Source organism: Toxorhynchites rutilus, chromosome 3 (assembly GCF_029784135.1).
Source record: "Toxorhynchites rutilus septentrionalis strain SRP chromosome 3, ASM2978413v1, whole genome shotgun sequence".
In the NCBI taxonomy this organism is placed as follows: Eukaryota; Metazoa; Arthropoda; class Insecta; order Diptera; family Culicidae; genus Toxorhynchites; species Toxorhynchites rutilus.
Genome location: NC_073746.1, coordinates 66,611,364 through 66,624,752, shown reverse-complemented (window position 1 = coordinate 66,624,752; position 13,389 = coordinate 66,611,364). Strand labels below are relative to the sequence as shown.

At 37.7% G+C, this 13,389-nt stretch overlaps 1 protein-coding gene across 4 annotated transcripts in view; it reads left to right on the top strand.

The window, feature by feature from the left end:
* LOC129780073 (P protein) overlaps positions 1–13,389 on the top strand; it is a 248,822-nt gene that overhangs the window by 86,923 nt on the left and 148,510 nt on the right. For 2 of the 4 annotated variants that reach the window (XM_055787981.1, XM_055787978.1), the window contains exon 1: positions 10,990–11,241. The exons of the other annotated variants lie outside the window; for them this stretch is intronic. The gene's annotated coding sequence lies outside the window, so the exon portion shown is untranslated. Of the gene's footprint in view, positions 1–10,989; positions 11,242–13,389 lie in introns of those variants that run through there. 4 annotated transcript variants of the gene reach the window in all.

Below are 13,389 nucleotides of genomic sequence, written 5' to 3'. Positions count from 1 at the left end.
TCCTTGTTGGCACAATAATCTGAAGTGTGACCAACTGACTTGCATTTGTTGCATAGTCATGGGCTTTGGCACGAAGAATCGCACATGTAGTCTCTATTTATCCACCATAACGTAGTCAGGGAGGGCGGCACCAGCAAAGGTAACTCGAAACGAGTCGGAAGGCGTGAATTTAGTTTGGTCCCCATCATGGGAAAGTTTCCCGTGTTGGCGACAGTCCAAGATTTTCACTTCCATTGAGGGGAGCTTCTTGAACTTGCCTTTTCCTTCTGTTTTTATTTGTTCGCTCGTCAGACCTGTTTCAGTTATGACCCCCTCAATTTCAACGTTATGGGAGGGTATAAATGTTCGATATTCGAGAGTGAAATGTTGATCAGCAACAATCTCGTTTGCGTGTTTTCGGTCATTCACGACAACTCGCAATTTGTTCGGTCTAACCCTGCGAATTTCAGATACAGAAGTGTATCTGGCCAGATCTTTCATGATCTGAATAACGTTAAGGCTTTTTCCTTTCGGTTTAGTGCTTTTTTTAATTTATAAAAAAAATATTGTAATTTATTGTCTTTTTAATATTTTTTTTAAATTTATTTTTTGTATCTTTTAATTTAAAAAAAAAATCATATAAACTAGAAGTGGTGAAGAAAATTTTAAAAATGAGTCCAAGATGGTAAATCTAGTTTTGACGAACTGGAACATCGAATTTTTATGAATTTTCGAAACTTGAAATTTTTGTATTTTCACAATCATTTGTGCCTCAAATTATGAATCCTGATGTGATTTTTAAAAAAAGCTCTTCATTAATCTCCTTCTAAATGCAGCCATTCTCGAGATTTAAAAAAAAATCAGATTTTTTTTTAAATTAAAAAATATGTATTTTAGATATTAAACTTAAAGTTTTTTTTTTTGTTTTTAAAAAGTACTAATATTTTTTTCACGTTTGGACATCAAAAACTCATTCTAAGACACTTTTTCGGCAGGACTCATAGTTTTTGAGATATAAATTATCAAATATTTCTCTTACAAAAATCGAAACACCCTTTTCAAAAGTTACACTTGAATTCCCAAATGCTGTGGAAAACTGATATTTCCTCCAGCCCAAACGGAATGAACCTTTTATTTGAATCAAAAATATTTTTTTTTATTTAAATCGTTTATTTTTACAGGCTCAGTTACATAGGTTTAAAGGAGCCAAACTCCTTACTGTATTGTTACTAGTATATATACATTTTTCCTTAATTCTAATGTTAATAATATAGGAAACCGATTACTCGCGGTCGACTCGAGTTTAGAAGGGTGACATATTTTCTTCAGGAAAAGGAGAAGATATGAGGAGAACAAAAATATTTATGTTTTGTCATTTGTCGACTTCATTTGGATTTGCTGTTACGACGCGCATGATATGGCAGACTCGAATTTATCCTCCACAGAATGCTGTGATCCATCGGTCCACAGTTCGTTTAGCGGATCGACACCACGAGAAAACAAAACAATCTAGAAGTTATTAATTCTGATTAATTGCGTATGCGGCCTGTTTCAAACGAAGAACACTCGCAGTTGCGATGGTATCGCGGCGTTTTCTACGTCTTAGCACATTGATCATGTCGCAGGTCAGCGGCGGTCGCACGTTCCGTTCTGCTGCTGTCATAAATTTCATTAATTGGTCACACTTTTTTCATGACACCCTCCCTATGATGCAGCTGTAAACATCGCAATACTGGGGCTATAGAGCGATTAAAATCTGTAATCATTGGAACCAATTAATTGAAGAGGTCCACTAGTGACTGTCCAGAGCCTATTTCCTAGTCTTGATTTTGCATCTTAATTTTATTGAACTATTTTTATAGTTGAGGGTGGGTGCCTCTGTGGTGCCTTTCAATCAATCCATTCATTTGTTTTCATTTTGAAGGGGTTGGTTGACCTTTTACTTGCGATTCATTGAAATTGAACTTTACCAAACGAGTAGTATTCTAAAGGCGAATTAGAAAGGTACGGTTCTCACTAACGATATGTCAAATTTTCATGGTTAACAGAGTATTGAAAGTCTGCTCGTTGCTTGTGAGTAACAGGGTATTTGCAAACCGGGTATCAAAAAAGTTGTATTACCAACCATAACTTGTTTAAAACTAGTCGAAGCTTTTACCAAAATGCTACAATTTATGAATTGAATTTATGTTGATTACTCTTGATTGTTTACAGGTTTCGCACCTGTTTTGTGGATAATAATAAATATATCCTGGTAACGTCCAAAATGTTGACCGAAATCACAAAATTGAGGTCTTTTTCAAAGTAATCGTCCTCATTTTCACTGTACAACTGAATCACCTCTCGACTGTAGTGGCAGCTTATCAGATCCGGCCAAAGCTTCGCCGGACCTTTGTGAGCCTTAATAAACGGAAGGATAATTTTCTGCAGGCACTCTTCCCTATACATTTTCGAGTTCATTTTCTTGTTTGCGGCGAGAAGCTTGGTTTTCTGTCCACAACTGCAAATCCCTTGCCAAATCATGAATTTTCTGGCAAATTCGTAACCGAAAAAGAACTTAAATTTGCTGGAAACATATTTTCTGACAGTGGCCTTATAGAATTTCGATCTGAAGGTTGTCCAAAAATACATGGTTAAAAACATATAGGCCCATATTCAGCTGTCAAACTTGGATGACATCCAATATATGACTTGTATTGATTCAGAGCTGTCATTGTATAATATAAAAAGTTTGACAACCGAGCAAGAAGAAAGACTTGTTGATGTTTTTGTACACAGTACAAAGACGTGAGTTTCAAGCACAATGAAGTTGTGGCCAAGACACAACCAAATTATTAACGTAAGACTTCGGAATTATTTCATACAGTCTGCTTGTACATCACTTTGAATTTCGTTTTAGAATGCATCGAAAATTTAGTATGAATTCTCTAGTTGCATTTTGTGGAGGCCCTGAAAATGACGGTTTCCATGGTTTTGTAAAAGTAGCTGGAGATGTTTGATTCATGATTCATTCTTGATCCACGAGAACATTACATAAGCTGAACATACTGTCGTAAATTGTTTCTTTATACGAATACATGCACTGCACTGAGTATACATCGAGATCGATTTTCTTTCTTGATTATCTTTCCTCTTTGTGTTAAAGAGTCCACAAACTTTAAAGTTTTTTTTTTTTTATCTCATTTATTTATTAGGCTCATTAGCATTTAGCTGTAACAGAGCCGGGTTTAATCGTGTACATGTACATATGTTTATGTTTCTATAAGTTGTGAATTACACAGTAGTTAGTAGTAGCCATTTAGGCGTTAAGTTTTCTGTTCCATTACATTATGGTAAATTACACAGTAGTAGCCATTTAGGCGTAAGGGTATTCTTTCTGTTCTTCCATTGTTCAGCAGACCGGACAGCGGAGACAGTTGATATTGATCATTGTTGGGTTATTTATAGAACAGCAGCCCGATGTTTCTTGCAGAGCAGGGCAGTTGTATGGATGAATCGATCTTTGTTCCACCGTGGATCGATTTCCATCGCTGATGATGGTTGCGTGGACGTAGTTATTCTATAACAACACAAAGATGGTCAATTGAGGGCCCTGAGTTTGAACTCACGATCGATCGCTTGGTAAGCGAACGCGTAACCAAGTGGCTACTTTAAAGTTTATCGCTTATGACCTTATGAAAGGCCAAAAAGAAGATAGAATCAAACTCTCTAGTAGTCTTGAGGCAGATACCACACACTGATATTTACAGGTGATACAGCCATATAAACAACAAAAATATATAAATACTGCACTTATTGACCTTCGGGTTATTGTCCATTGAAAACGAGAACCAGTGTTTGGAATTCGATCAAAATCGAATGATACACAATGTGTCATGCAAGTAACCTCTCACGAACATATAACCAAATATGAGACGATCATTCAGATACTTGTATGAATGACAGTAATCACTTGTGTTGCACTAAATGATTAAACCACGAGAGGAACGAAGACTGTTGTTTGCATATTCGAGCTGTATCCATATCCAAACCATATCCATCGCAAACCATTTTCGAAGCCTGCATACAAGTGTGCAGTGTTGCTAGTAAAACTATGCGGTCTATATGAATATACATATTTCAAGGGATAGCGGCGTTATAAATGCAAAATATGATCTGTCTACCCTTCCCTTAGCCTCTATCGAGCTAAATAATCAAATAGTTTGCACTTTCTAAGACTCAAAAATCAGGATCTGCTATATTAGCTGAATATGAATCATTCGCTTTGCGTAGTCCGTACGATCCTGCTGTTTTATGATGCATGGAGAGGTCGATATGCAAAGAAGAAAATAAACTTTCTGCACCGAAAGCGTATATGATGGTTTTTGAATAGGGCCAAAGTTTTTATTTATTTTTTACAACTCAAAAACTAAAATTATAACTATAATAAACTGTAATATTCTGATCGAAGTATGAAATATGGTAAATTGTGAAAATTTAAAAAAAAATATATAAAAAAAATCGTTTTGAAAAATTACATTCAAAAAATATTCTGAAAATTTAAATTCATTTTCCTCAAAAATGTATTTTTTTTAAATAAAAAAAATCTCTGATATAACCTCAAGGTTGACGTAGGACTAACGTTGACTTAGCAATAAAAAAGAAACAAGCATATAAATCTTAGACATTTCATCTTTCGAATAAAATGTTTATCATACCACTTCGTTTAGCCGGAAAAGAATTATTAACGCTCAAAGGGGGAATCGATTCCTCCTCGGAAATTAAGAAGGAATGGATTCCTGCTCGGAATTACACAGCAAAAATAAGACCCCTTCCCAACAATTCCAACTTCCCAATAACGACGATCGATTGCAGCATTCGTCAGCAAATATTTTTATAACGCTGCTTTCATAAATCTTGGTTTTCGCTAAATGCTCCGTTAGGTCCAGTTTTGCTGATGGTTACCATCGTATGACTATTCATGGAGACGTATGTGCTGTGTCATTAATGAACATCATAACCTGAACAGTCAAAGTACCGTCGAACTAAAAATGTCATATGACACTTCGTATTTTTTCTGTCTTATTCATTAGCTATTCATCGTCCCGTAATGCGTTCTTGGTCACATTCGCAATACCGTGACTCCCGCGCAATGATGATGATGATGATGGCCCGCCTCATACCCCTACAAAGGTTTGAGCAGGACGATTTATCTTATAGATAATATTTATTTTCAAACGTATCAAGAAGCCAGTATTATAAAAACAAAAACAAAGCGAACTGCGCTTCACGTTGTCGTAAGTGACCCACTTTTCATCGCCAGTCACCATCCGCTTCAGAAACGGGTCGATTTTGTTGCAATTCAGCAGCGATTCACATGCGTCGATACGGTCAAAGATGTTTTTTGCGTCAACGTGTGTGACACCCATACATCGAGCTTCTTTGTGAATCCAAGCTTCGTAGGACTTTTTTGACAGCCTAATGTATGAATAGCCCTTACAATTCCCAGCAAGCTACCGATACTTCGGAAGATGGGAACTTTTACAGGGAAAAAGTTTTTCTAACAACATTTTTCATGTTTTCTTTGAAAAAAACTACAACTGATTCCAATTTTGTTCCAAGTCAAGATAGCGATATAGTGTATTCTACAAAGTTTTAGATTTTATTAAAATATGAATTTTTGTTGAAGATGTCAACTTTCTGAGTTTATGGAATATATGGCATTTTTGTATGGAGACTACACCCAAAGTTGATTTTCAGCTCATGTTTTGTCATCCCGATTTATTACATTAAATGAGCGTAAAAATAACATAAAATGTCATGACCCTCAAATACTGGTAAGATTTTGTATAATATATATGGTACGGCAATATAAGATTAATAGGAGAAAGTGAAACAAGAGACACGTTTCAAATAAGCACGCATTACTTTGCCACATATGTATACGGCCCAGACCGAGATGAATATCGATCTCCTTTATGCTGGAAAGTGTTTTCTAAGAGAAAAATTATGAAACACATCTTCTTCTTCTTCTTCTTCTTCTTCTTCTTAAATGGCACCAACGTTCCTAGAAGAACTTCGCCGTCTCAACGTAATATTACTTGCGTCATTTTTACTAGTACTTAGTTAAGATTTCTATGCCAAATAACACGCCTTGAATGCATTCTGAGTGGCAAGCTCTAGAATACGCGTGACCACAGTGTGCAAGTCGGAGGAAAGTTCTTTTACGAAAAATTCTCCCGACCAGAACGGGAATCGAAACACTTGCCCACTTCAATTTGTAATGAGATGTAATATTATCACGTTTTTGCGCAACATTAATCATTAGCGTGGTAGCGTAAAACCTTGGTTCGATCCCCGTTGACGTCGTTTGGACTTTTTTTTTGTGCAATCCCAAAAAAGATGAAAAAAAAGAAAGCGATGTTTGCTTTCATACATAAAAACATTTTGAAGCGTTGGAACAGATGACATTATTTGCTCATTTGACGCTACAAGGCATGAAAAGATATGGTTTCTGCCGAAAATGAAATGCTTTCTGGCAACGCTAGAATGGGCGTACTGAAAACATAATGTTTCACTTTGTGTGTAAATCCTCTTTGCGTGTAAATTCTCACGTTTCACATTTTTGAGAAAAATGAACTTAATTTTTTGTAATTTCATTTCATTTTTCATTTTTGAAAATTTGAAGTAAGCAACGTTGCTTGAATGACCAATGCCTTTACACCCACAACGTTTCATTGCTATCTGAGATAATGCTGAATGAGATTATCAGAATATTTTAACAAATTCAAGTTTCTGTTGATGAATTGAAGATAAAAAAAACCATACAACACGTTTATTAGTAATATTTGCGTATATTCAAGATGTTCAAGTAATATGTGTTCGTTTTACTTAGATTACCAATCTTACAACAAATGAAGTAAAATGAAGATAAGAATTTTCCCTATGAATCAGATGTTTTCAGAACTGGTGATGCTGGGACGAGACATAGTCATTTTAATCGAGGTTTTTTAATACATTCAAAATGCTGCGTGTTTTTCTTAGTGAAAATTCCCCTGTTCAACACCCTAAGCAATGCGTTCTTCAAAGTTGAGTTGTCAGACGACGGATATCGGTAATAAGGAGCTCATGAAAATGGGAGTTTTGATTCTAGCTTGGGTGAGCATCCACCGATACAATGGACGAGATTAGGGATGATCAATTCACCTATTAACGAAAAATCGAACAATAAATTTGATGATTTGTCACATCTTTGGAAAGCAACTATATGATGTTATTGTAAGAAATGGTTTATTTATTATCTTATATTTTTAGCCTTATTTATTTGCTACCACTTACCATTTCATTCAATTCTGCAATAAACTCGGTTAAAGTAAGTATTTGCGAAAGGTGTTTTAAATTTCAATAATAAAACCTCATAAATACAAAAATATGTAAACCTTTCAACAGTATTAGTTTGATAGAATAGCACACATTTTGATGTAGGATTATGTAAAGTATCACGTCAATACGGATTAACATGCTTGGCAGACAATATTACACAGGTCATTGATGAAATATCAATCGAAAGGTAGGCAAAATTGAAACTTACGTATAGTGCACCTAAGATGTAGTTGCCACCAGCATTCGGAGGAAATGGTCAAATTAAGAAAGTTGTACAATTTTTGCAATTTGGTTTACCCCCTATTACCTACTAGAACTCCACACTATCACACGAATTTGTCGTGAATCGTGTGTAAAGCCTGTCCACGTTAAATTAAACAAAAATAAGTAAAACAAAAGTAAAACAAAAATTCACGTAATACAACAAAACCGATTGTTTATTTCAGTAAAATAGACTTATATCTTAAACAAGGAGAGCTTACTTCGATGTTAATTACGTTGTCTGTAAAATTCATGAACATTCTTGGGAACATCTGCCGTTAGGTTCCGTACAGTATCCTCAGATATGCTGGTGGCGGCGCTTTTCCATCTCATCTTGAAATCATTAATGCCATTCGCTTTCTTCTTAGTTTCGAATAGTTTTCGCTTAATCAGAGCCCAGTACTTTTCCACTGAGCGAAGTTCTGGACAGCTCGGTGGATTTGCTGTTTTTGGCACATATTTGACCTCATGTGCATTATATCATTCCAGGACGGATTTTGCATAGTGACAAGAGGCCAAATCTGACCAAAACAACGCTGAAGAGTCGTGGCTTCTTAAGAATGGTAGCAACCGCTTCTGGAGACATTCCTTCTCGTAGACATCTTTGTTGATAGTGCCGGTAGAGACGAAAGAAATGGATTTTCGGCCACAACTGCATATGGTCTGTCAAACCAAGTACTCTTTGGGGAATTTAGACTGCTTCTTGGTCCGGAAACACTCGGCTACGGCATTCTTTCGCATCGCAGTATAAAAAGCGAGACCCGAAAGCTGTTTGAAGTCTTCGAGAACATAAGTTTCATCGTTCATTATGGTGCATGAACATTTTTGAAAAAACTGGGTGTAGAGCACCTTAGCACGGCTTTTTGCAGTGAAATTTTGCTTATCATCACGATTGGGAACCTTTTTCACTTCGTACGCCTTCAGTCCATGCCTCTGTTTCACTTTATGTACATATGATTTTGTTTTTCTAACCTTTCGAGCCACATTTCTAACTGGAAGGTAGGGATGTTTCTCAATAATGGCAACCACCTTTCGGTCCATCTGTCGGGAGCATACTTTTCGATTTGTTCCGCTTCCAACCTTCCGATCCACAGTTAAGCGCTGGTCAAACGATTTGCACACACTAAACACGGTACTCATCGGCAATTTTAGATTTTTGGCGAGATCACGTACCGACAGTGTTGGATTTTGCTGCCGTTCGCGCAAAATGCGTTTGCGTACTTCCACTTGATTCGACGCCATTTTACCAAACTGAAGAAGAATGTAAACATGTTGGACATCGAAATAAAGAGGAGGATTTCAGCTGTCATGTAAGTGAAATATTTCATTGAATAGTGAAATATTTCATAAACTACACTGAAAGAAAAGTGTCCGTAATTTAACGAGGACAGGCTTTACATTGACGATGTTCCCACAACAAATAATAACACGATGAAAATTATATCCACTAAGTCAATGATTTGTTTGCAGCAGTGATGTATTGACTCTCTCGCACTTGTTCGTGGAATATTTTGGGGTAAAATATATAAACGAAGGGGCCATCTGTGAGTAATGAAACACACACACTTTAAAACATGCCCCATAGTTTTCCCAATAGCGTCGGGGAAGTTGTTGGAAGTTACCAGGTCGAATACATGAGCGGATGCTAGACGATGTACCAGATTTTTACAATACGTAATATCCTCCAAAAGTGCCATAAGGTTCAAGTCCCTACGCATCACATCTTCGTCGACTTCAGAGTCACATATGATAACATCGATCGACGATAGCTATGTAGAATCATGGACGAACACGGCTTTTCCCGAAAGCTGACAAGCCTGATTCAGACAACGATAAGCGGCGATTCTTAGACGATCTGTTGGACTCATTATAGAGACTTATAGGGGACATCAACAAGACGATGTATTGTTCTGTCCGCTCTTCAACGTGCTGCTGGAAGGTGTTATGCGGAAAGCGAACTTTTACATACGGCCACGATTTTTGACAAGTCCATCGGTTTATCAGCTTCGCTGATGACGTGTTGACGTGATGAGTTTGGATTTCGCACGAACCGACCTACTGTGCAGCTTGAGGATAATCCGGTTCCGGAAGCGGGTCAAATAGTCAGGTGACTTCCGTAGAGATGTAACAGTGGATGGAAACAGAAGACATAGCAGAGGGTAGTCATAGGAAAGAGGATAGTCAGAGGGGCCATAGATTCATCGTTGTGTTAGTCAGTGGGCCCGACAGAAATTCACTGAGCTCCGGGTCAGTCTTCTGTTCTGTTAGTATGTTATACAATAGTTTTGCACTATTAGTTTTTTTTCCAAATAATTGATTCAATAGGTCCAGAAAAATCCAGATTTTCAGTACACAGATCATATGACTCAGAAGAGGCGTGTTCAAGACGGAACATTAGACAAACTTGATTCTCAACTCATTTCCCTCATTTTCTTTAAAATTCCTTGAGAGGAACAAGGAACTTTCCTTGACAAAACAATGCATGATGGCGCAATAAGTATGCCCGCAGGCCACGGTAGCCTTGCAGACCGAATGACTTACAAATCCAGAGGTACAATTTAGCATTTGCAATGCAATCGAAACTGAAATTATGATCTTTATTATTTCCTGCACCATGAGAATATCGTTTCGAAAACAAAAGAATTCAAGTACGAATGTGTTGATTATCACGGTACCCCGGTCCACTGCTGAATTCTATGACAGTCTCCTATGATCGCAATATATTTCAATCGGTACTTTCAATTTAATCAAATATTAGCAAACAGAAACGAAATGTTATGGGACGGTCTTTTATAGCGTTCTATATTCGAAAATAATGCTAATCAGATAATGGTTTAAGCTCTTCAAACCAATTCTGTCCACCCGTGCCTGTGGTGCTGCGCGACCGATGCGTTCCCCGCCGACAGCTACAAATTGCAAATTAGTCCTACGAACCTTGTCGGCGATGCTTGTCGCGTAGGAATCCGAAATTGGACAAAGCTCTAACACTAGCACCACAATCAGCTGTTAACGATGATGATGGTGATGTTGACGGCGATGATTGTGACGGTGATGAAATTTAATGATAGTGATCATCAACACTACGCCACCCACCACTCGAGAGATGGAACTGACGGTGGTGGGACTCCAGCCCGCCTTCGCCCATAATTCGGTCCATAACTGCTGCCGGCGTTCCTCGTTGGTGATGGAGGCGGTGGCGGCGGTGGGGCATCAGTAGGGGCACCTTCGGCGGCAAATTGTCATTCTTCGATGCACATCTCATACATACTCGTCTTCTCTCTCCCAGAAGTCAATCGCAAACACCACTGAAACCGAAAAGAAAAAAAAGCAAAACAAGTACATCACACTTTGCTATAGCCCCCGGTCGGACGATTTCCATGCAACATTAAGTTTTGAACTTTTGCCGCGAGCAGAACCCGACTCGCTCGCGCCGTTTTTCCTTCCTTTTTCTCGCCTCGGTCGCGTGGTTTTTCGCGGATTCGGTCAGCGCGCATAGTATTTGGACAGCAGTTTTTTTATGAATGGGCGCGGAGTGCGATCGTGACGTAAAGTTGATTTTCCCGTGATAAGTTTCTTCCTTCACTCTGTGAATTTTTGTTTGGGCTGCTATTGTTGAAGTGGTGATCGTATTAAACAAGGGTAATTCATTTATTCAGATGAAAATCAGTGCCATCACCTAGTGGAGTGAAACCAATGAAGTGTGTGGGTGTGATTATGAAATTCGACAAAACCGATATACAGTGATACTATTTCTGAAACCGTGCACTTCGTTGGGAAATATGGAGTTTTCCGTTCGTATGTGTGTCGTGTTGAGGCAACATGTAGGCGGAAAATATGGTGTGATGAAAAGCAAGCATAATCAAAGCAGAGAAGATTAAAAATTCGGCAGGCGCAAGTCTCGATGCCGTCCGATGTGAACCAATAATGATTAAAATGATCGCAATGAAATAAACTGTGCTTTCATCGGTACATTTGTTTCTTACCGAGCACGTGATTTGTGAAATACTATTAGTATGAAACCAAACCAAACCATAGTGATTGCATGAGTTGATGTTATATAAATTCGAATACTTTGTATGCATGTGAAGCTGGAATGACGGGCCGTTCAATAAATCACGACGCACTCGCATAATCAATGAGAAAACCTGAAGATCACGTATAATCTCTCATGGAGAGGAATGAAATATTTATCATTCATAATGATAAAACTAGACGTGTATTTCGCGGTACATTCGAGATTGATAATATATAAGTTACAGTTATATTCCTCATTTATTTCGTAAAGCTGATCATACATACATGTTGATTCCCACGAAAAACTACCCTATGCAAAATATCAGCTCAATCGGACTTCATTTACTAGTGTCGCACAGCGGTCAAAGTTTGAGTTTTTTGAAAACCGAAAAAACACCCAAGGGGGGAGTAAAGGAAATCGGGGTTTTCGAAAAAAGTTTCTTGATTCCAAATGTCTTCAAATTGCATGAAACGTCGAGATCTACTGTCATCTCGAAAAAAAAATTTTTGTCATAAATCGTCACTCTGGGACTTTCTGAATACGAGGCAAAACATATAGTTTAGGGTGCCGATGAAAATCGTCATATCGATTTTCCATACGGGACTCCCTGCGAAATGTTGATTTGCACGATAAAATACTCTCTGAAAAAATATTAGCTCATACAGACCTCAGTTACTATTGTCGCAGATCTCAAAATTGAGGTTTTCTGAAAATTGAAAAATCACCCAAAGGGGGGAGTAAAGGAAATCGGGGTTTTCAAAACAAAAATTTTTGATACCAAATGTCTTAGGATTATATGAAATGTCGAAAATTATTGTTATCTAGAAACAATTTTTTTGTCAAAAATTTACTTTTCGGCACTTTCGGTCGTTTTGTCTAAAAAGTCGATTTTTGACTAAAAAAAAAAAAGAGTGGATTATATCTATGATATAACCGCAAGGTTGACGTGGGACTACCTTTGCTTAGTAATTATTTGATGGTATTGATTAAATTCTTGATTGAATGTAACAATTTCCGAATGTAATTGAATTCAATATATTTGCTTTGTGAGTAAAAAGATTGAGCAAATGCCATGTAAGGTTAATTCATGCATTTTGATAGATTATGCTCTTCGTTACAAGTAAATTTAATGACAGTCCTTTTACGTTTGGTGTACCTAGGGAACGGGAACGGGAAAATTATTAAACGATTATTTTATTTTACATTTCCCTCTGCAGGTTGCATCTCTCAAGTGTACGTACTTCTCGAAACGCGAATTCGCTTGAAACTTGAAAGATCATTCGCCTCTAGTGTATGCATGATTTTCCCAGGTTCCTAAGTTTAGAAGACCGTGTGAGGGAAACATATTCTAGTCTGCACAAAGGCAAGCGAGTACAAAAGTACTCGCAGATTCCATTTATTTGCAAAGCCGATTTCCCCAGACACCTGGGTTTAGAAGTCTGTGTTAGGGAAACACATTTCAGTCGGAACAAAAATGCTCCTGACTTGCACGTATTTGAAATGCCAATTTCCTCACGCTCCATGGATTAGAAGTCTATGTTAGGGAAACACATTTCGGTCGGAAGAAAAATACCCCACGCTCCATGGATTGGAAGTCTGTGTTAGGGAAACACATTTCAATCGAAACTAAAATACCCCCGACTTGCATGAATTTGCAATGCCGATTTCCTCCAGGCACCAAGGTTTTGAAATCTCTGTTAGGGAACACATTTCTGTGGGATTAAAAGTTCCCTAAACTTTCACGTATTTGCAGAGCCGATTTCTCCAACGCT